We start from the raw sequence: 24182 nt of genomic DNA on the forward strand, positions 1-24182 counted from the left end.
TTTAATGGCCTTATTGGTTTTTCCTCTGGATTAAACACAACTTGGACACTAAGCAGACTCTCCAGTTGTTTATAAACCATCATGTTCTTTACAATAATAGTTGCCAAAATTTGTTCTGTTTTCCATACAAGACTTGTGACACAATATTCATTTTCAACATTCTCTCACGGGTATATCAAAGTTTATAGTCTGTGACAGAAATTGCATGGCTATAAGAGCTATACCCCTGCCTTTTCTTTCCTTCTGAGGATAAAATGGGAGAATTCTAGTGAATACACCTTTATTTTATAGATATTCCCTGAAAGAGTCCATGTCAAGGATAAGTCAGGGTGCTGTCCTAGAGAGCAGGGAATAAAGAAGAAACATATAGGACATTCAATGATCATGGAAGAGCACTTTGGGGCATTGCACTTGGACAACAAATTCAAAATTTGCATTATGTATGTAATGACTCTTCAAGGAGGACCTGTAAACTTCAGCCCACAGCTTATCTTTGTCAGACTAAAATTATCCAATTTAAGGATTTCCTGTTTGAAGTTACATTCAGCTTGGGAACTAGAATGGGGCTAGCTGTTGTATTCGGGAGAGCACCGAGGTTAAGAAATAGGAAGGAACCTAGCATTCTGCAGATAGAACCTCCTAACTCTATCCACAGGATGGATGCAGCAGAATAGTAATAAATATTTTGACTTTAAGATTTGAGATATGAGGATAGATGACTTGACTCTTATCATTCTACTTATATTACTCTACTTTAAATGCAAAAAGTCAAATTTTCCTTCCTCTATCCTGAGACTGTCCTGAGTAGCTGAATAAATTGTATTGTCAAATATTATCAGTGTTAATTGCAAAAAAAAAGTCCTCTTTACAGGCAGAGAACATAGCAGCTTAGACACTCCAGTGATGCTTGAACAACAAAAAATAGGAACTACATTTTCTTTTTTGGGGAAGTTATTAGTGTGGACAATTAAATGCTTATGCCTGGGCCTGGTACTCTGAACAATCTTCTCTGAAATTCCTATGACCTTTCCCTAAGAGTGTCTTTGCCTTCCTAAGGTAAATTTGAAAAAAAAATTCTGATTTTTTAAATAGCAAACTCCTAGTATTTAGAGAAATCTTTTGTGAAACCCTAGAACTAGACAAAGTCAAGAAAATTGGTTCCCTGTTCTGATGAGAGTAGGGAATGGACAGAGAAGGAGAACCCTAAATTCTTCAAATTCTTCTTTTCTCCTAAAAGTCTTTTTTTTTTTTTTTTTTGAATAATCCTAAAAGATGGTCCAATAATGACGAAAGAGTTCTGACATTTTGCTTGTCAGGGGGCAGAAGATGCATTAGATAATTGATCCTAACTTTATAGCTATGTGATTATTTATTGATTTAGCAGTTTTGCAAACATAAAATCTGTCATGTAGAATTCAGGACTCAGGTAAACACCTGGGCCATAATAAATATGAACTGGGCTATATATTCATATATATCCTTTGGGGGTCATACTTCTAGTAATAACCAAGAAAGAGATGGCAACTGAATTCAGAATACTATGATATCGTTGAATATTTACATGTACAGCTCAGTGATGTCCATGAAAACACTAATATTTTTGTCTTTTCTGAGATGAGGAATTTGCCAGTGATAAAAGTTTTACTACTTGCCTTAGTTTAGACATCCATTAGATGAGGGAGCATTGATATAAGCTCATAAAGTCTGACTCCGGAGGCTTGTTTTGAAATATAAAACAGGTGGTGTTCAATCTTTAGAATTTTAAAAGACAACTTGATGTGTTTTCAAAAATGCATATTCCCAGGCCTTCTTTAACAACTAACTTCATAGGCTACTTTAATAAAGACTGATGTGCAGTCAACTTATCTTCCTTATTCTATATTAACTTTCCCATAACTTCAATGACCTCGTATGCATATAGGCTCCCATCTTCAAATCCCAGAGCTTAAAATCAGTAGTTTCAGCTGCCTATTGGACCTCATACCACAGTCTGCATAGAAGGCATCACATGCAATATAGCTCAACCTTAACCCATATCTTCTTTTCAACTCTCCTTTTCATCCCATTTTGTATCTCAGTCTCTGTCATACCATTCCAGTCAAACCAGAAACCTCCAGGACCTCATTGATTTTTGTCTCCCTTTTCCATTCTTCAAGTAGAATATAGATTGATTTTTCTAAATTATAAATCAGGTCATTTTTCTCTCCTATAGATATTGTTTCCTGTTGTCTTTTATTCTCATATACCTCTCTCACCCACTCCCAATGTACTCTAGCCACAAGATGTTCAGCTGTTAGGGCACACCCAGTCATTGCCTGTGTAGAACTTCCTATATCTGGAAATCCCTATATATATATACTTGTCACTGTCATCACCTCCTTACCATCCACCACCTTTATATGTGCCTAGACCATATCTCATTTCAGACTTTGCTTCTCACCATAACTTTCTATCTCGAGACCCTTTTATTTCTCTATAGCTCTTATCAGAAGTTGCTACTTTAGTACTATCATTAATTTATTCATAATACCTTCAGGTATGTAGAAAAAATAGCATAAATATTTATAGATAGATAGATATTTAAAGCAGTTCCATTTTTTTTCTCAAGAAGTTATAATACCTTGAGTGGGGAAACAATTGAAAAATATTTCTGTCTCTTCAGATGTAAAGTCTCATTTCCTTTAAACATTCAGTGTATCAAAGTTTGCCTCCCCTTTACAGATAAAGGTAAAACTACCTTTTTGGTGGTTTATCTTACTGTGACTTAAACTCTTATGCCAACCTCATTTATTCACAATAATAGCTAAGATTTCTTAAGTTGTATTATATGTTCACTACTAAGTTATATGTTCACTAAGTACTTTACAACTTTTTTTGTACATTTTATCAATTTCAGACATCTGTGGCTTAAACAGCCAATCATTTAACAAACAGGCAATATGTACAGTGTGAACAGCAGTATGCAATGTGGGTGTATTAAAAGGCCTAAGACATTAGTCACGTTACTGTGTTTCATACAAGCCAACTTCACTTTTGTCAAGACAGCTTCAGTTCTCCACATATGCGCTGTCACTATAACAATGATACATGCTGCAGCCCCATCTTCTCCCTGCACCCCTAAAGTGAAGGCAAACGTCGAGCCACCCTCATGCTCTACATTCATTCCTCTATTAGCTTAAATTGCATGTGTTTCATTGAACAAATCTGTACAAACAGCCAACAAACTGTGAGAACGTGTATTCAGCAGGCGGAAAAAATAAGGCATTCTCTTCACACAGGCCAAACCCTGGATTGATTTCTGTGCTTATTTGTGATTTGGTAGAGCACAGGTTCATACAGACTTGGTTAAGTTTTCTTTACTGTTAGAATTTCTTAGTTGTCATGACAGTGTAACCTCCCACCGTGAATCCTAGCTCAGTTTCAGAGTGATGCACCTTGCTCTTGGTTTTCAGGGTGTGGGCAGTTATCTGGGTGTCTCAGTCTGTTTTATGGTGCTATAAAAGACTGAGTAATTTATAAAGAACAGAGATGTATTTTGAATGGTTCTGGAGGCTGGAAAGTCCAAGATCATGGGATTAAGATCTGGCAAGGGTCTTCTTGCTGCATCATCCAATGACAGAAGGGCAAAGAGAAGGTTAGAAAAAAGCAAACTCACAGCTTCAAGCCCACTTATAATTGGCATTAATTCATTCATGAGATTGGAGCCCTTATTAACTAAATACCTCCCATTAGGCCCCAGCTCTCAACATTGTTGCATTGGGAATTAAATTTCCAACACATGAACTTTAGGGAATACATTTAAGTTATACCATTTGGCTTAGGTTCTTAGTTTTTACTCCCCAAAGAAGAGACCATGTACTCTAGAGCAGTGAAGATGTTAAAACTTCTCTCTGATAATTTATAATTGATCTAAGATAATCATAATAACTTAATGTTTATCAAAGTTTTATTCACTCATTATGTTATCTAGCTACTAGAAGAAATGTACGGCATCAATAACCTCTTCACATCTTGACTTCCCTGGTTCTATAAGTTCCCTCACAATACTGGGTTTCAATCTTCTTATTTATGAAAATAAACACTAGTATAATTGTTTTAATATCTGCAAAAGAATTTTTCACATCTCATTTTGTTAGACAAAATTGCTTAAGTTTTTCCAGCTATCCATGTTTTCTGCCTCTTCCTAATGAGAAATTGTTAACTAAGGCTAAGGACACATTGAGTCATTTGTTTTTAGGTATTGCTTTGGTTTTAGGTACTGCTATTGCTTTGGTTTCTTTCAGGTACATTCATTCTCCTACCCTTGTGAAATGATAATTATACTTTATTTCCAAGAATCTTTCTTTTTGGAGTTGAATGAATTGCAGTGATCTAAAGATGAGTTATTATTTCTACCAATAATTTAGAATAAAGTATGTACTTTTATGCTGGTGCAGAGGATGGTCAAATTAAACCAATGAAACTTTTTACTCGAATATTCATTTGTGTTGGTGATATAAATTGGAGGAGGAAAATAATTTTCACTCCTGGAACATAAAACAAATTAGACATAATGGTACAAAAAGGCAAACCATAATCACCCTTTTGAAAATTAATGCCTTTTACAAGATACAAAGCCATTTTAAAAAATGTCACAACATTTTTAACTTAGTCTAGTTGCTATGCTCCAGGAATACATCCACTCTGTTGACCTCATTCTGGGAAGCTGGTACCAATAATTAAATAAATTGCGGTGTAGAGAAGTTATAGTCATTTAACATGGCACAAAGCCAACTCTTTCCTTCCACTTAAAAAAAAATCTATTAGTATTCTATTTCCTGACTCCTAGACGTTTTTTGACAAAATTGTTTTATCAAAAATTTTATTTTTCTTGGTGGTATATGATTTTTGTGAAAGCTAGCTTATGTTCACAGGAATATAGGCATAAAGTATTGTGTTTTGTAGTCATTTATTTCAGCGAGGGCAGAATACATTAGGCCTGAAGTATCTATATAATGTGATTATTAGATTTCCAAGTAAAAAGATTCTGATGTTATTATGTTAGAGAGTCCAATGTGGATTTCCTAGAATTTCATGTGAGGCATTGCTCTAAACCTAAGCCAGTTTAACATTGTGCTGCCTGTATGTGGCCGATGCATATTACATACAGTTGCAGTCTTATTCTAATATTATCTATATTGCTTTTATGTTTTAAATCTAGCTGAAATTTATTTTTTTATGTGTGACGAGAGTAAAAATCTAATTGCATTGGTTCTCCAAATGTAATTTCTATAAATACCATATGTCTCTATTAATATTATGTATATGCACACATGTATACTCTGAAAGCATGCATAAATAATATGAAAAACAAAAGTAATAAAGGGAAACATTGATAAGTTGACTATATTAAAATGTATTATAAGAGACATTAAAAAAATTAAAAGACAATTTGGATAAAATATTTTTGATAAAAATAATTATTTATTAAAGACATAGGATTAACATTCAGGGTTCATAAAGAACTCCAAAATAGTAAAAAAAAAAAATTAAAACTCAGTAGGAAATTAAACATATAACTTTTTTTCTCTTAAGGGAAAATGTAAGCAGCCATTAAATATATGAAGAGATGCTAAGCCTCACTTGCATTCTGAAAACTGTGAATTAAAATAACCCTGAGATGTTTACTTTTATATATCAGCTTATTAGAAATAGAAAAATCTGATAGTATCAAGTAATTGGGCAGTAGATAATTCTCACAAACTTTCTTTATGGGAATAAAGTTTAGACTTGTCATTTCAACAGGCAAACTCCACTAAAATGTAAACTATGTATACTCAAGTATTCCACTTTTTCATGTCTATCTTGAGATTCATTTGTACTTGTTGCATATACATGGATATTAACTGCAGTATTATTTATAAAGCAAAATATCAAGAAAATCCTAGGCTGGGCATGGTGGCTCATGCCTGTGATCCCAGCACTTTGGGAGGCCGAGGTGGGCGGATAACGAGATCAAGAGATCGAGACTATCCTGGCCAACACGGTGAAACCCCGTCTCTACAAAAAAAAGTACAAAAATTAGCTGGCCATGGTGGTGCGCGCCTATAGTCCCAGCTACTCAGGAGGCTGAGGCAGGAGAATGGCGTGAACCCTGGAGAAGGTGGAGCTTGCAGTGAGCCAAGATTGCTCCACTGCACTCCAGCCCGGGTGACAGAGCGAGACTCCATCTAAAAAAATAAAAAAAAAAACACCTATATATCTGACAATACATTTATAATTAACCTATAGTACATACACACTATGAAATTCTATGGAATAATTAAAGAGACATTGATTGGAAAAATGAATGATGCATATAGTATGCATTCTTTATGTAAGTAGAAAATACAAAAAACTGTATGCATATATTTATATAAATGTATGCATAAATATATTCTGTAGGTAAAGCCATTGGTAAGCAAATAAATGTGAAAAATCTAGAAGAATTACAAACTTACAATAGAGGTAACCCCTGGTAAAAGCATGAGCAGGAATTTTGACTTTGTTTGTAGTACTTTATTTTTTATCTGTATGAAAGCACTAATATATTATCTGGCTAACAAAAAGAAATAATTACCTTCAGAATAAATCCAGTTTACTTTTAGAAGTAATGCTATTATGCTTTTGAATTACTTTTGATATGGGGAAAGAGAATTTGAAAAGTGTGACCAAGTTCCAGTGTGGAACAAACAAAATGAAGGTCTAAAAAATTAACACCATAGATTTGTTAAGATAGTTAGACTAAAATTATTAGTCTCTCCTCCACTGTCCTTATACAGGAAAACAGGGATCCAGATTCAAGATCCTGAGATTAAAATATCTATTTATAGTGTGATGGTTAATACTGAGTGACAAATTGATTGAAGGAGGAAAAGTGTTGATCCTAGGTGTGTCAGTGAGGGTGTTGCCAAAGGAGATTAACATTTTAGTCAGTGCTCTGGGGAAGGCAGACACACCCTTAATCTGGTGGGCACAAGCTAATCAGCTGCCAACGAATATAAAGCAGTCAGAAAAACATGAAAAGGCAAGTCTGGCCTAGCCTCCCAGCCTACATCTTTCTCCCATGCTGGATGCTTCCTGCCCTCGAACATTGGACTCCAAGTTCTTCAGTTTTGAGGCTTGGACTGGCTCTCCTTGCTCCTCAAGCTTGCAGACAGCCTATTGTGAGACCTTGTGATTGTGTAAGTTAATACTTAATAAACTCCTCTCTCTCTTCCTCTCTCATATATATATATATATATATATATATATATATATATGAGATGAGATATATATTATATATAGATGAGAAGTATCTATATAATGTGATTATTAGATTTCCAAGTAAAAAGATTCTGATGTTATTATGTTAGAGAGTCCAATGTGGATTTCCTAGAATTTCATGTGAGGCATTGCTCTAATATATATATATTCTCCTATTAGTTCTGTCCCTCTATGGAACCCTAATACATATGTTAACCAGAGTCAAGTCTTTGTGCTAACAAAACGATGTCTTTAGAGAGATTCATCATTTGCAGTAATTCTTTTTAGTTTAAATGCAAAATTTTTTCATATATTTTATGAGTTCCCAGTCTGAGATGTTTTTCTTCTTTGGCTAAGAACATTGTATCATTTGAAATGAAACAAATTTAAATACAAAATGCAAGAATAAAAGACTAGTCAAAAGTTTTATATGCCTTTATCACATTCAATGTCCAAATAATACTTGTCTGTTATCTGCATTTCCTCCAGCTCTTTGCTTGAAAATGAGTGTTGAGATAAATTTGGCTGCAAATAACTAAAATTCCACCAATGCTTTAGTTTATAAGAATATTTAATATATTAAGAAATCTACAGATATGTACATCCATATTTCAGAGGTTCATTGATGTCAAGTATACAGCGTTTCCATCCTTATGCTTCAAAATGCCTAGAGTGTTGGCTTTTCATTCTTCTGCTTTATTGCCACATTGTGACAAGATAGCTGTTACACCTCCAGGCATCACTACTTTATCTCAATATTTTAAGCTAAAAAGAAACAGCTACGGGAAATGCTTTTCTTTTCACAAAGTTGTGTGTATTGACCTGGGACAATAATCTATTTCAAAATTTCCCCAGCAGAACTTACTCTTCTTTCATCCTGGAACCTATGTTTCATGGCCATGCATATTATGAAGAGGGGGTGGGAAAACACATGGAAAAGGGGACTGGTATTATCGTGGTTGGTTTAGACTAATACTGATTAATCTACTGGAATCAGCAGACACATGTATTTTCCCAGAGTTTGAGGGATTTGTGCCTGCTTACATGAATGGATCACAGTTTCATAAGCAGAGGAGAAGGTGTGAGTGGTGATGGCTGTTGCATAGGCTCTGAACAATAAGAATCTTCAGTTGTTCTTACAATCTTTTCTCTCAAAGTGACATTGCTTATTCAGTTCTAAGAATTAAAGTCAGAGGTTGCCTGTATGTTTCAGATCATTTTGAAGCCTCAAACAGTTTATAGTTTTTTTTTTTTTTAATTATTCAAGTTCTGGGATACATGTGCAGAACATGCAGGTTAGTTACATAGGTATACACGTGCCATGTTAGTTTGCTGCACTCATCAACCTGTCATCTACATTAGGTATTTCTCCTAATGCTGTCTCTCCCATAGCCCCCCACCCACTGACAGGCCCCGGTATATGATATTCCCCTCCCTGTGTCCATAAGTTCTCATTGTTCAGCTCCCACTTATGAGTGAGAACATGCGGTGTTTGGTTTTCTGTTCCCGTGTCAGTTTGCTGAGAATGATGGTTTCCAACTTCATCCATGTCCCTGCAGAGGATATGAACTCATCCTTTTTTATGGCTGCATAGTATTCCATGGTGTATATGTGCCACATTTTCTTTATCCAGTCTATCACTGATGGGCATTTGGGTTGGTTCCAAGTCTTTTCTATTGTGAACAGTGCTGCAATAAACATACGTGTGCATGTATCTTTGTAATAGAACAATTTATATTCCTTTGTGTATATACCCAGTAATAGGATTGCTGGGTCAAATGGTATTTCTGGTTCTAGATCCCTGAAGAATCACCACATTGTGTTTCACAATGGTTGAACTAATTTACACTCCCACCAACAGTGTAAAGGTGTTCTTATTTCTCCATTTCCTCTCCAGCATCTGTTGTTTCCTGACTTTTTAATGATTTCATTCCAACTGGCATGAGAATGGTATCTCATTGTGGTTTTGATTTGCATTTCTCTAATGACCAGTGATGACAAGCTTTTTTTATATGTTTGTTGGCCGCATAAATGTCTTCTTTTGAGAAGTGTCTGTTCATATCCTTTGCCCACTTTTTGATGGGGTGTTTTTTTTTTCTTGTAAATTTGTTTAAGTTCTTTGTAGATTCTGAATGTTAGCCCTTTGTCAGATGGATAGATTGCAAAAATTTTCTCCCATTCTGTAGGTTACCTGTTCACTCTGATGGTAGTTTCTTTTGTTGTGAAGAAGCTCTTCAGTTAAATTAGATCCCATTTGTCAATTTTGGCTTTCGTTGCCATTGCTTTTGGTATTTTAGTCATGAAGTCTTTACCCATGCCTGTGTCCTGAATGGTATTGCCTGGGTTTTCTTCTAGGGTTTTTATGGTTTTAAGTCTTATGTTTAAGTCATTAATCCATCTTGAGTTAATTTTTCTATAAGACGTAAGGAAGGGGTCCAGTTTCAGTTTTATGCATATGGCTAGCCAGTTTTCCCAACACCATTTATTAAATATGGAATCCTTTCCTCATTGCTTGTTTTTGTCAGGTTTGTCAAAGATCAGGTGGTTGTAGATGTGTGGTGCTATTTCTGAGGCCTCTGTTCTGTTCCATTGGTTTATATATCTGTTTTGGTACCAGTACCATGCTGTTTAGGTTTATAATTTTAGACAAAAAAGAGTTAGGATATTCCAACCTTTTTGTTTTTGTTTTGTTTTGTTTTTCAGTTCATAGGACAGAAATTCTAAGTCTAGATATGATCCCAACTGTGCCAACTTTTCACCTTATTTGGTGTAGAATTCAGTCTTCTTGCTATCAAATTAGCTAGCAAACTCTGAATTAAGGTATCCCTAATTATAGCAGTGAATTCCAGGCATTATGCAAAGGGCATTCTCTGCACTATCTCATGCAAAAAACAAACAAGGTGGCATCTCTCCAGGACGTTTGCACGTCATTTCTTGGTGTAAGAGCTCAATGAACAGAAGATTGCTTAGTGAAAAAAAAAATCAGAAAAATTCTCAAGGGGCTCTTTTCATGGCTCATGAAGCAGGTGAATAAACAAACTGGTGGACTTTTTTCTGTCTCATAGCAGGCCTCAGGTATTTAAAAATCAGAATATTCCAGTTCTATTATTATATAGATAATGCTAAAGAAACATTAGTATATATTTCCTCTGATCCTCCCCACTTAGTTCTACACTTCACGCATTCCATCTCCCCTTTGTTAACAGTCTATATTAATATGGTTTTTTTACAGTGAACTAGATTTTGCTTTCTTAGCCAGAATTGTATTTAAGTCCTGTTTTTACTCAGAAACTTTGGTAACTTTCATTGGATTTGGGAATTTCCAAATTTTCTCAGCCTTATACTTATAGACAATGAGCTAAAAACAGGTTTTCCTTGGTATTGATGGGGCATTGGTTCCAGGACCCCACAGATACCAAAATCTGCAGATGCTCAAGTCCCTTATATACAATGGCATAGTGTTTTCATGTAAACTCTTCACATCTTTTTGTATATTTTAAATAATCACTAGATTACTTATAATACCTAATACACTAAAATGCTGAATGATGAGAACACATGGACACAAGAGAGGACCAATACACACTGGGGCCTGTTGCAGGCTGGGTATGGAAGGGAGCACATCAGGAAGAATGGCTAATGGATGCTGGGCTTAATACCTCGGTGATGGGATGATCTGTGTAGCAAACCATCATGGCACACATTTACCTATGTAACAAACATGCACATCCTGCACCTGTACTCCTGAACTTAAAAGTTGAAGAAAATAAAAGCATATATTTATACAATAAAATTACTTATAAGTCAAATACAAAACATAGACTGTAAGACCAGTATGGGTCATATAGTAAGAATATAATAATTCAAACAAAAGCTTCTCACTTTCACACCTAAATGCAAAAAAACTAGGATTGTCTCTTTATATTTAGATTTGAAAGACACAAATTGTAGTGGACTCTTACAGCCTCATTTTCTCTCCATCTACTTGGTACCCCCACTTGGTGACTTAGGGATGTCTGCTTACTTACTTAAAACATGGTGCCTTGAAATAACAGTAGCAGCTATACTTCCTTTGATGTGCTTTCTCTCATTAAGCTCTACACAGAGCTGACCTTCTATTCGGAAATCCTCATGGTGTGCTTACTGTTTGCGGAGATTCAAAGCTTTCAAATTATGACTAATAAAAGCATCTGCTTTTACCGGACCAGAAAATCAACACTGTTTAATCACAAAGGAATTGTATATTTAAAACAAAATTACAGTGAACATACTGAAAATCAAATAAAGCAAAAGCATTATGGCATATTGAGTTCTTGTATAGCAGTTTTGTTCCAGCTCTACAGTCAACTCAGCTGCTTCTGGCAGCAAATCCTTCCCGTAACTTGATATCTTTGTCCCATCAAATTATAAATTTTAAAATATTCTCTTGGTCTTTCATATGTCCTTGTAAAATTTAAACCTTAGTATCTGTTCTGTTGATTAAGAAAATATATCCTAAAATATTTGGTTTAGTTTTCATTAAAAAACAAATGGACAAAATTTCGACCAATTTAAACACCTATATTCATTCTATATTTAATCCTCATCCCAGTTTGCTAGCTCTGTTCATTCACAGAAAACAAATGGCAATAAGATTTCATTTTGAAAGACTTCTAATGACAGTACTATTAATTTGATACAAGAGTCAAATAGATCCTCTTTAAATATCTTTTTTCTTCTATAAATTAAATAAATACATTTAAGAAAATAAAACAATTGCTTTTCTATGGAACAAACCACTCACCCTACCTTTTCCCCCTTGTTACAGTGAACTTGTCTCAGTGAGTTAGAAACCTTAAAAGAGGTAAAGGATAGCCATACGACTGACAATTCAAGCATTTGAGTGGCTCATTTCTTTTGAGACTTTCAATACTCCACTCTGATTCTCAACTCTTTCATGTGAGATGGAATTTCAAATATGTAGAAGGAATTTTCTAGACAATTTTGGTTCTTCCACTTTTATCCTAGGAAGATGCAGTTTTGAATATGTGAACTATTAGTTGATTATATTGAAAGTTTGCTAAATGCTGTGGAGTTTATTCATATTTGGTAAAATACCAGAAGAGCCGTAAGAGTCAAAGCTTTTTTTTCTGGGAAATATGCAGTATATCCGTGTTAGAAATATCAAAGAATTAAAGTTGAGGTGACTGGAGTCTAGTGCCAGTACTGAGTCTAACTTGCAGTGTGATCTCAGAAATGGTTTAACCACCTTGAGACTCAGTCCCTTCTTTAGAAAAATAGAGGTGTTATACTACATGATCTAAGGGCATTTTAAAACCTGAATTCCAGATTAATGGTGAAATTATTTGGTTAAAGAGGAGAGAAAGGAAATTATGTGTACTCATTATGTGAGATAGAGATCCGTTATGAGATAGGAAGTGAGATGTGGAAGGCCGTTTGAATATAGCATTAGAGGAACAGATTAATAATCCTTAATGCTTCATTGTACTGTAGACTTGGTGAACCCATTTATTTTCCTTTTAAGATGTGGTATACATGATGAAGCACTCAAAATTTTCTCTGGAGGTGTTTGCTTTGTCAGGGCTGATTCCGGTGGCCTCATTGGCTCTACTAAGTGGTGGATTCATTTATTTATATTGATGTAAAGCCTTCATTCAAAGTTCAAGGATCTTAGATCCTTAGCTCATCCTTAATTATGGTAATAATTTTGCAAACATTTCTAAAAACAGACAAGATATTTTTAATTATACAGTAATGGAAACATAATGGAGTAATTTTCTGTAATTTTGGGTTTTATCACTTATTTGTCACTGCCCATGTTTCTCTTTCTGAGATGACTGTTTTAGCATGCATTTATATATGTATTTACTTATTACAGAAGGGATGTAAGACAGCTAACAGAATGCATAAAATATAGCAAGATAATACAAACGCTTAATGAGAAAAAAAGAACAAGAGAAATGGAGGAAATAAGGCAAATAAATAACTAGCACAGAGATCTACAATTAAATCTCTAGGGTAAGCAAGCTTTGTCCTACCCATGGGTTAAAAGGAGGTCCTGGTAAGCCTCATAGTTCTTAATGTTCCAGATGTAAATAACTGTTGTCAGAAGAGCACTCTAATTTTGAATTCTTAGGCAAAGAGGAAGAGCAAAGTTCCAGAAAATCAGACTACTTTGGTTCAAATTATAGCTTTGTACACATTCTAGTCTTAGGAAAATTAATTTACTGCTTAGTACCTAATATCTTCACCCATTAAGTGGAGATGGAAATAATATCCACCTCAGATGGTTGTTTTGAGAATTAAATAAAATAGTGTATTTGAAGAATTTAGCACAGTCTCTGAGACTTACATAACTTAATGTAAAGTTTAGTTGTTTTCATTTTTTTGGAGAAGCTAGAAATTCATCCAAGAGTCTCTTTTAAAAAATACACTGTGCAAAGTTGGGAACATACCAGTGTTAATACAGTTTCAGAGACCTTTGGTAAGCTCCCTGTTTATTCTGGGTTTGGAGAGGCTGCCAGCACAAAGAGTGAGAGCCTTTTAGTCACAGCCCTTTGAAGAGAGAACAGTTACCCCCATCTGTCTCCACAACAAATTATTGCAGTGTACAACACAAGAATCAAGAATAAAGTAACCAAATGATGACCTAAATCCACAAATCATGACATACATGCTTCCTTAGTTGATAATTTAGTATTTTAAATATAATGTAATCAAGTAAAATATAGTATAATTGAGCTATAAGTTGTGTGTGCCATTGGTCTGAATCTGTTCTGATGTCACAGAACCCTCTAGAATTTTTTAAAACATAATTGATATTTACCACTGCCATCATTTTCCTCTTTCTCATCCTCTTCCTCTTTTCCTCCTCTCCTCCTCCCTATTCCCCTTCCTTCTCTTCTTTTTTCTTCTCCTTTTCCCTTTTTTTCTTGCCATATATTTCTTGCTTCATAATGTTAGAATGATCAGTGTGTCACTAATCATGCAGGAAACATTTGTTTCAAAGGTGTTTTCCAAAAATGGGTAATGCAGAAACACAGGCCTTTCTGTCTGAGATTCTGGGGTTCTGGGATTCTATTTGGCCTTTTCAAGATCAAAAGGAAGACAGAGAATATGATGCAGTTCAAAGAAAAAGAAGAGGGGGTGTTAGGCAACATGGTGCCAGTCACCTGCTCCATAAACTTGGTCTACTCTCCAGGCCCCTCATTTTTTTGTTTGTTTTGTTTTATAAACCAGGAATGGGATCTGCTCACTCCTCTTAAAATTGGTCAGTTATATTTGAACTCTTATTTGTATTTTACATGTTGGGAAAGAGAAGAGGAGAAGATATAAATAACTTTTTGTGATACAATGTACTGTAACTTTGAAGCTATTATATATATATTCAGTTATTGGTTCCTACTAAGTGAGCCTTGTGATCATTGGCAAATCAGTTAAACTCTCTGAACTGCCTTCTTCATTGATAGGTGAGCAATGCTGTTAATTATATCAATATGTTGTACAAAATAGAAGTACAGTACAAAATTATTTGGCATCCACCAGGTACACAGCAAATTTTGCTCTACAAACAACCTGTGGGAAATTTGCATACATTTTAATTGCTATATTTCAAACCATATAAAAGTCATCTCTGATAGAAATTGGCATTGGATGCCATGGTGGGGAATTGGGAAAAGTAACTACTTTTGACATATATCTTAGTCCATCTTCTGCTGCTATAACAAAATACCAGAGTCTGGGCAATTTATAAAAGTGGAGATTTATTTCTTACAGTTCTAAAGGCTGGGAAGTCTAAGAGCATTGCACTGGTAAGGGCCTTCCTGATGCATCATGGCAGGAATTGGAAAAGCAAAAGAGCATGTGCAAGACAGAGAGAAGACAGAGGCTAAATTTCATCCTTTCATTAGGAATCCACTTCAGTGGTAATGGCATTAATCCTCCTGAGGGCAGAGGCCTCATGATCTAATCATAGCCCACATAATCTAACCACCTCTTTAATTGCCATCATAATGGCAATTAAATTTCAACATGAGTTTTTAAGGGGACATTCAAACCACATAGCAACATATTACCAAATTGTATATACATATACACACATAAACATAAAAAATATATTTATATTTGTATTTACCTACTTAGACTTTATTAACAATAGATTGCATAATCCATAATGGCAACATTTTGTATGGTTCTTTAGAATGGGAACGACGGCAAATTTTTTTAACAGCCCTCAGCTACTTCTAAAGTACCACATATTTGAAACAATGGATGTCCTCCTATAAACATTGGGCTTACTTTCTAGAGTTTGCAAGTCAGTTTAGTGTGAGAAAAGAGATGCAAATAAGATGAATCAATATGCAGATGTTTGTTTAATATTCTATAACTTGGAATTTTAAACAGGCAGTCCTCTTTAGCAACCAACCAGGTTTAACTGAACCTACAACATTAGTAATATCAGTGGTATAGTGTATGTTTACCATGTGGGAGGTTCTATTATAAGAGTTCATTTACTACTTATGAAGAGCCTATGACAAGACACCATCAGTATATCTGTTTCACTTTAAAGGAAACTAAGAGATAGAGAGTTTAACTAAGTTGTCCAAAGTCACACAGCACAAGCTATCTGACTCCATAGCTCAGTAATCAGTATGATACATTTTGCTTAGGCTCTTAACGATATGTAAGCATTTACATGTTTCAAAGATTGAAAGGTAAAGGTAATATATAGAATAAAAAATTGATTTCTCTTCTCTGTCTTCTAGCCATTCATGTCACTTTGCTGATGCTAATCAAACTTTTTATATTTTTATATATACTTTCCAGATATAGCAAATGTTCCTTGCCTTTTTTTTTTTTTTAACAAAAATGGAAACATACAATACACGCTGTTCTGAATCTGTTTTTATTTTTGAGGGGTGTGTGTGTGTGTATACGTGTATTCTCAGCAATATGTCATGGAGACTGTTTCATAGCCATGCATAAAGATATTCTGTTTTCTTTCTGCAGAACTTGATGAACATAATTTAACGAGTCCTCTGTTCCTAGACATAAAGTTGGCATTGAATTTATTGTTTTTATACTTTATGCAGAATAACCTTGTACACACGTCATTTGTCATTTGCTTTCCAGTGCAGTGTTTGTAGGATCAGCTTTATTAAGAAATAACTGACACATTGTAGACTGCATATATTTAAAATGTACAATTTGATGGGTTGTGACATATGTATATAACTGAACCTCTAATGATGATAAAATAATGAGTATATCCATCAACCCTCCAAATTTCCTCTGAACTCTTTGTACTTCTTGGCACTCTATTCTCCCTAACTCTAATCTTAACAGTTTCCCCACACGCAGGCAACCACTGATGTGCTGTCACTACAGATTTTTTTTCATTTTCTGTAATCTTACGTAGTATAGTATGTACTCTTTTGTTGGCCCAGTTGTTTTTACTCAGCGTAATTGTTTTAAGATTGATTCATGTTGTTGCATTTATCAATACTGCATTGCTTTCTTGTTTGATTGATATTTTGTAATTTGTATTTTATTCATTCTGTCTTGACTTTCAGTATTTCTTTGCTTCTACTTTGGGTTTAATTTATCATGTTTTCCTAGTTTCTTAAGGTAGAAACTGAGTCAATTAATATGAGAACTTCTTTTTTTCCTAAGGGTGTTAGTGCTGTAAATTTCCCCCTAAATATTGCTTAGCTGCATCCCACACATTTTGATGTCCTATTTTTTTTAGTTTTACTTAATTCAAAGTTATTTTGAATAACAAGGTATAAAACTCAGTGTCAGGCATTTAATAAAAAACTGCCATACAGAAAATGAAGCAGGAAGATATGACTCATAGACTACTAAATTCAATCAATTGAAACTTACTTAGAACTGACAAATGTCAGTGTTAACAGACAAGGACATTAAGATAACACTACTTCATGTGTTCAGAAATTAAGAAGAACCATGAAAGACATATAAAAGACACAAATTGAACTTCTAGAGATGAAGAATACAATGAGAAGAAAAAGTCAAAAGATAGGATTAATGACAGATTAGACATTGAAAAAGGAAAAAAAAGTAAAATTTATAAACATAGCAGTGTAAACCATCTAAAATGAAACTCAAAAAAAAAAAAAAAAAAAAAGGAAAAAGAAAATCCAGACAAATAAACAAATGAACAGCATCGGTGAGCTGTGGAGCAGCTTCAAAAACCCTAAAATACAAGTCATAGGAGCTGAGGAGCAGGGGAGATAGAATAAATGTTTGCAGAAATAATGGTCAAAAATTTTCCAAGTTTGATGAAAATCATAAAACCAAGAAGATCAATGAAACTCAAGCATAAAAAAGTTAAAAAAAAAAAAAAGACACCAACTCAAATAAAAAACAAGTTGTTCAATATTGGTGAGAAGGGGAAAAAATGATCAGAAACAGCTGGAAGAAGAAAGTCAAGTTACAGAAGAATGAAGATATTTTAAACTACATGTGAGGAAAGTGCCGAAGGGAGACACCTGAAGCTTTCTGCAGTTCTCTCATTGAGCAGCTTTTTTCTCTCTCTGATACTCTGTCCTGAGAATTCTAGCCTTGATCTCTCATGTTTGTCAGCTCTGTTTGCCCTATTCAAGCAATCAGCAGGGCTGTACTCTGGTTTCTTCTCCCAGCGCCATAGTTTAGAAGCTCCAAAAGTAGTTCAGTTGGGGCTGCCAAAGGGCTCAGCTTGTTTGTTTCTCATCTGTCATGGATCACTGTCCTTCAATGTGTAATGTCCAGTGTCTTGAAAATTGTTTCACATACTTTCTCCATTTTTACTTATTTCAGGTGGGAATACAAATCTGCTTCCGGAATTCCATCCTGGTTGGAAATGGAAGTCCTCAGTGTAGTTTTAATATACAAATCCCTTATACTGAGAGAGATTAGGCATCTTATGTGAATTTGAAGACATAGGTATAGAAACTATTTTAAATGACACACAGAGAAAAGAAACATTAAAAATCTTTGAGTATTGTTTACATATCCTTTCATGCATGTGTGGATTTTCATATGTTTTGACTTGCTTCTAAAATTTTCGGTGTTTTTCTACTTTATTTGCAGTGTTTTTTTGTTGTTGTTGTTTATTCGGTAATTTGAGCCTTACAGTGCCCTGAGTCTTTCAAATCACAGATCCTTAGATTCCATCAGACAACAGCCCTGAAAATAGGAATCTTAGGTGTGACTGAGGTTCCATTTATCTTCGTCACCTGACTCTGCAAAGTCTAGCTCCTGATCTTCTCTTTCTATCTTCATGTAGATGATATCCTTGTCCCCAGTTGTCACACAACTTTGGTCATTCAGGTGCATCTTGATGCACTCTAACAAGTTTTATTACCTATAGGTAATAGATGATATTTATAAGAAGAGGAAGAAGTCAGGTTTCAAAAAAGGACCCTGGGCAATGCATAAAATCTGCATGTCCCCTCCCAGTAGCCTTTAAGTCTTGCATTATTTCTCTCAACGAAAAGGAAATATCGCCAGAAATTTTGTTGTACAAAAGAAATGGATAATGTTGCTGTTCTTTTTCTCACTTTATCATATATCCTAGGCATTTATATTTTAACGTTAATTCTATCACTGCTTAAAATGATTTCTTAGTAGATATATTATGGGAGAATCATAAATTTAAGATAACTATTAGTTTAGTTTTCAGGTTTTTAAATAATTTAGGTCCATGGTCCCTTATTTTCAATTTTGAAACCCCAAAAGCACTTTAAATTAAATGTCTCTTTTTCACTAATTTGGAGGTTGAAACTAACCTAGCCTGAAGTCATTTGATGTCAGAAACTCATCAGAACTCACCTAAAACTATTTACTGTCTGTGTTTTTTCCACTTCGTGCAAATATTCATATATTCCTATTTGGAAATATTAATGTTGTTTTGTGATGAAATGCTTCTTCCCTGAATGCCTCTGATGGTACTACATAACACACACACAGCTGTGCACGTGAGCACACACACCATGTAGACTTTCTAAAGTCATAAAATAATTGTGAAATATAAATTGCTCCCAAGAGTGGACCTATAGAATTTCTGCAGTACATGCCCTAAAACATGTATCTACCAACTCAAGTATATTGTTTTTATAATTCTTAGTACTGAAATTGGTAGTTAAATGACAAGTGAAGTCTTCAGTAGTTATTTACAAATTGTTTTCCAAAAAATATCAGTTTACATTCCCTGCAATACTGAATTTTGTTAATTTTAAATCTTTGCCAGTCTTAAACGTTAAAAGTCTACTTAGTTCTTTAGTAATTAAAAAGGTTGGCATTTTTTATAACCTTATTTAGCATTTATCTTTATTCTTATATGAGTTAACATTATGTTTTATCCAATTTTCTAGTAAGTTTTCATGTTTTTTGATTTCATTGTTAATGGTAGAATTTTTAATTGTTTTGTGGTTAGACTTGCCTCTGCAAATTTGAAATTTGTATGTCAAATTTATAAGTCCTCTATGGATTTATAAATGTTATAAATGTTATTTATAAATGTTATAAATGTTATTTTTGTCCCATCAAGGATTTAAAAAATATTTTCACTCATTTTGTTTTTTTCTGATGAATTACACAAAACTCATAAAATTGATGTGACATATATACCGTAAAATGTTTTTCAAACTTATTTATCTTACTTTCTTGCCATAAATTTTGTTTTTATTTTGTTCTTTGATTTAATGTGATTGAAGTTATCAACCTTTTTCCTTTACTGATTCAAAGTTTTTCTTAGAAAAGCATGTCATTCAAGGAATATAATAGTATCTTATCTTTCAGTGGTTTAAAGAATGCCTCAGAAAGAGTAAAGATTAGTAGAAAAATGTGAAAAAGGATAATTATATGTAAATTAAAGTGAAATTAACCTAAATAAAATTAGGTATATGACCAGAGGCTGATGCTTTATGCAAAAGTATCTTATTTAGGCCACAAGGCTTTATGAACAGTCATCAAGAATACCATTTGCAGAAGTAACTTAACCAATTTGTATATGAGTCATATTCAATGAAGTTATAGGATGATGATCTCACAGTTAACAATTCTCATATATTTCTTTTTCTCATATGGAGCATTTTAGAGCTCAGAAAATTATTAATAAAGTTAATGTCACCTACTGAATGCTTATGAAAATGAATTCCTAAGCAAGCTCTCTAATAAGACTCATATATTTTAACTTCTATTTGGTGAATCTCAAACAGGTTAAAACAAGTTAACCAGTATTACCTTCTAATCAACTTTACAATAAATGGGGGAACAGTCATCTTTTTATTATGAAGTTCTACTATCAGCACCTAATATCTGACTTAAAGAAGTTCATAAACTTAGGGGCTTATAAATGACTAAAGTTTTAATGACTTAAACTAAAAGGATCTGAAAGTTTATGGATATGAGTTTTTTTTTTTTTTTTTAAACATAAACTCCCACCCTCTCAGTGAGAGAAAAGGTAGGGAGGCGTCATAAGATATATTGGGCTCCCTTAATCTAGATCAATTGAATTAGACTCTCTACGGGTGGCTCAGACAGACTAGTTTTTAAAGCTTCTCACTAATTCTTGTGTGCAGCTGTCACTGAGAAAGAGTGCTCTAGGTATTAGTCTCCATAGGTTTCTGCAGTCAAGTTACATTTTTCCCTTGCTGGACAAATTTATGTAGGCCTTAGAATTATATAGTAAAGCTGCTTATGTCAACTGACAGTGTTTCAACAGTGAAAACTATAAAAATAGCAAAAACTTTGAGAAACTGGACCAAGGTATTATTAGAGATCAAAGTATTATTATTGGTACTTCCTGGTTCAAAATGTTAGTTGGGTCCCTGTGACTAATTTTGGCTGCTACACGGTAGGCAGAGGTGTCCAGTGTCACTTTTGAGTTCAAAGTCAGTGTCCAGCCCTCCAGTGCACTCTTCCCTAACACAGCAACTGAGGCTACATGTTCCATACAGTAAAGCCACAAGATAGTAGAGCCTTTGTCATGCTGGGTCTCTGAGTGCTTGCATGGAGCAGAGTGCCCTGGCCAGAGTTGGACATTAGTATGAGCAATAAATAAATATTGTTGTTATTAATTTCAGGGTTGTTTATACTACAACATAGCCAGTCAAGCCTTTCTCATACATGGGTTTGGAGCAGTCTTTTCAGAACTTGTAGCTCAGGAACTAGACATGAAGAAGGACTGAGAATACCACGATCAAGTTTTTTCTGTGGTGTTATTGGGACAGCACATAGAAGTACTTAGAGATTTTAGAAAGTGGTTGCTATTGTTTGAATGTACATGTCCCTCCAAAATTCATGTGTTGGAACATTAACCCCAAGTTGATGGTATTAAAAGGTGGGGACTTTGGGAAGTGATTAGGCCATGAGGGCTCCACCCTTATAAATGGGATTAATGCCCTTATAAAAGAGGCTTCAGAGAGCTGCCTTGTCCTTTCAACTCTTCTGCCATGAGAGGACACAGCATTCACCCCTTTCACCATGTGAGGATACAACAGCAAGGTGCCATCTGGGAAGCAGAGAGCAGCCTCATTAGACACTGAATTTATTAGTGCCTTGATCTTGGACTTCCCAGCCCCTAGAATGGTAAGCAATGCATTTCTATTGTTTATAAATTGCTGAGTCTAAGGTATTTTATTAGAACAGTGGGAATCAACTAAGTCGTTATCAGAAACAGAATATTTATAAAATAGTATTCCAAATTTACAGTAATATTGATGAAGAGATGACATTGGAAATTCTTAAGGTGGTGACCTAGCAAAACTAAGAAGTTCTATTATAGATAGAAGGATTTTAAATATGAATTTTCCTAACGTAAGAATAATCAGTGTGGGTGATCAATTAGATCAATTGCCTGCATAATTTAATGTAGCCAAATTGCTGATAAGTGGAACTTTTATCAAATGGTTTAATCTGGCTGTACAACACTTGTGCTATTTCTGTATATGTCTATGTTTAACTAAACATTAATGTTTATGCATGTATAATGCTTTTTATATGTATATATAATTTGTGTTACATGGCAAAAGATTCAGAAGATACTAAAGAGGGGATAGAAGAGTGCACATCATAATTTTTCCATTTTTCTTTCTGAATCCATAGAGATTCTATACATTTGCCTATACATATATTTTTTACCACATTAATGGCATAAACAATACAAGATGTTCATTACTTTTATTGTTTAGCCTAATACCTTACAGCAGGACTCAGCAAACTTTTTTTCTGAATAGCCAGATAATAAATATTTTAGGCTTCCTTTCTGTAGCCATAAACAATATATAGATGGATGAGCGTAGCTGTGTTCCAATAAAACTTTATTTAAAAAACAGGTGGTGGGCCAGATGTGGCCTACAGGCCATAGTTGTCAACCTGTTTTGGAGAGTTTTTCGTATCAATATATACATAGTTAATTCATTCTTTTAAAAAAATTAGTGTCTAGTTCTCTATCAAACTCTAGTTTACAGTTTTTTTTTTTTTCAGCAAACAGTACTGTAAATGAGGAAATTGAGGAATAGGAGAAATGTAAGTTGCCCCTAGATCACTAAGATAACAAGTGGTAGACTAGGATTGACTGGAGCACAGATCATCTGACTCCAGAAGCCCCACTCATGAACATCACCATACACCGCTTCTACCATATATTATGATTGGGATATAGGGTTTCATTTTGGAAATGGAACTTTGGTCACACTTTCTTCACACTCAGTGGTAAGGTCCATCTGTGTGTCTCTGATTCCCACCCACTGTGAACATTGCCATTGAGTATACCACTGCTTCTACATGAGGCCTCTGGTGACTACAAAGATAATGATACTCTGATTCTCTCTTCGTTTTCCAGCCTTAATTTATAGACAGAGGGAAGGCTGTTCACACAGGAGTAGTCTCTCAAAATGCCCATTCACACTGCAGCTTTTACACTTGATAAAAAATGTCTTATTCTCTGAGTTTTCAGAATTCATTCAATTTGTACTGGAGACCTCTAGGTACGGGAGGTGGGTGTGTTGGCAGTCACACGTGCCCTATTTGTGAACAAATTCTGCACTCCATCAATACCATTAAATATTAGTGGGTCAACTAATTTTGAACTAGTGCCATGTGCTTGCTCTGGGAATTTGATTTGGTGCCAATTTGACCTCAAAGTTCACAGCTTGAACTTTCTTTATCATCTTGACTCATCATTTTTGCTTACGATAATTTTTTTCCACTCACCTATCTTCATTTCCGTGTGCATGTCAGCCTAAGTTTCCATCCTGCCTCAAGAACTCATATTTTTTTACACACATTTTGTTATCTAATTCCACTCCCAGTATTTTATTCAGAATATTTAGTCTGGTGTGGTCTGTGGACTGGCAGCATCAATACCCAGGAGTTGGTTACATATGTAGAATCTCGATTTCACCATCTTCAGACCTACTGAATCAAAATCTCTAAGGAAGTCACCCAGAAACTTGGGTTTTAACAAGGTCTCTGAAGAATTTTTATGTCCACTCAAATTTGAGAAGCACTGTTCTAAGCAATTGCATAAATTTTGAATAAACCTAAAAAACTCAATAACTTAATACAATAAAGGCTTATTCTTGATGACATCACAGTCACTTCAGGTTAGGTGGCTCTCCTTGGGAACTGTCTAACAAGCCAAGGATTCAAGTTATTTTCATTGCTTGATGCTATCAACATATGGACTCCATGTTCCCTGTAGATAGAAAATGGACGACTGAGCAGATGTCTTAAGGTAAAGCTTAAAAGCAGCATACATTGCTTTTGCCCACATGTAATTGGCTAAAACACAGTCACATAGCCCCAGTCTTTGGCCAGGAAGGTTTTAACATGTAGAGAAAAATGCGGGTTTACATGGGTGCTCGCTAGCAGTCTCTGCCATCCCGTTGCCTGGCCTTTACTTGGTTCACTAC

The sequence above is a fragment of the Pongo pygmaeus genome, chromosome 13 (assembly GCF_028885625.2).
Source record: "Pongo pygmaeus isolate AG05252 chromosome 13, NHGRI_mPonPyg2-v2.0_pri, whole genome shotgun sequence".
In the NCBI taxonomy this organism is placed as follows: Eukaryota; Metazoa; Chordata; class Mammalia; order Primates; family Hominidae; genus Pongo; species Pongo pygmaeus.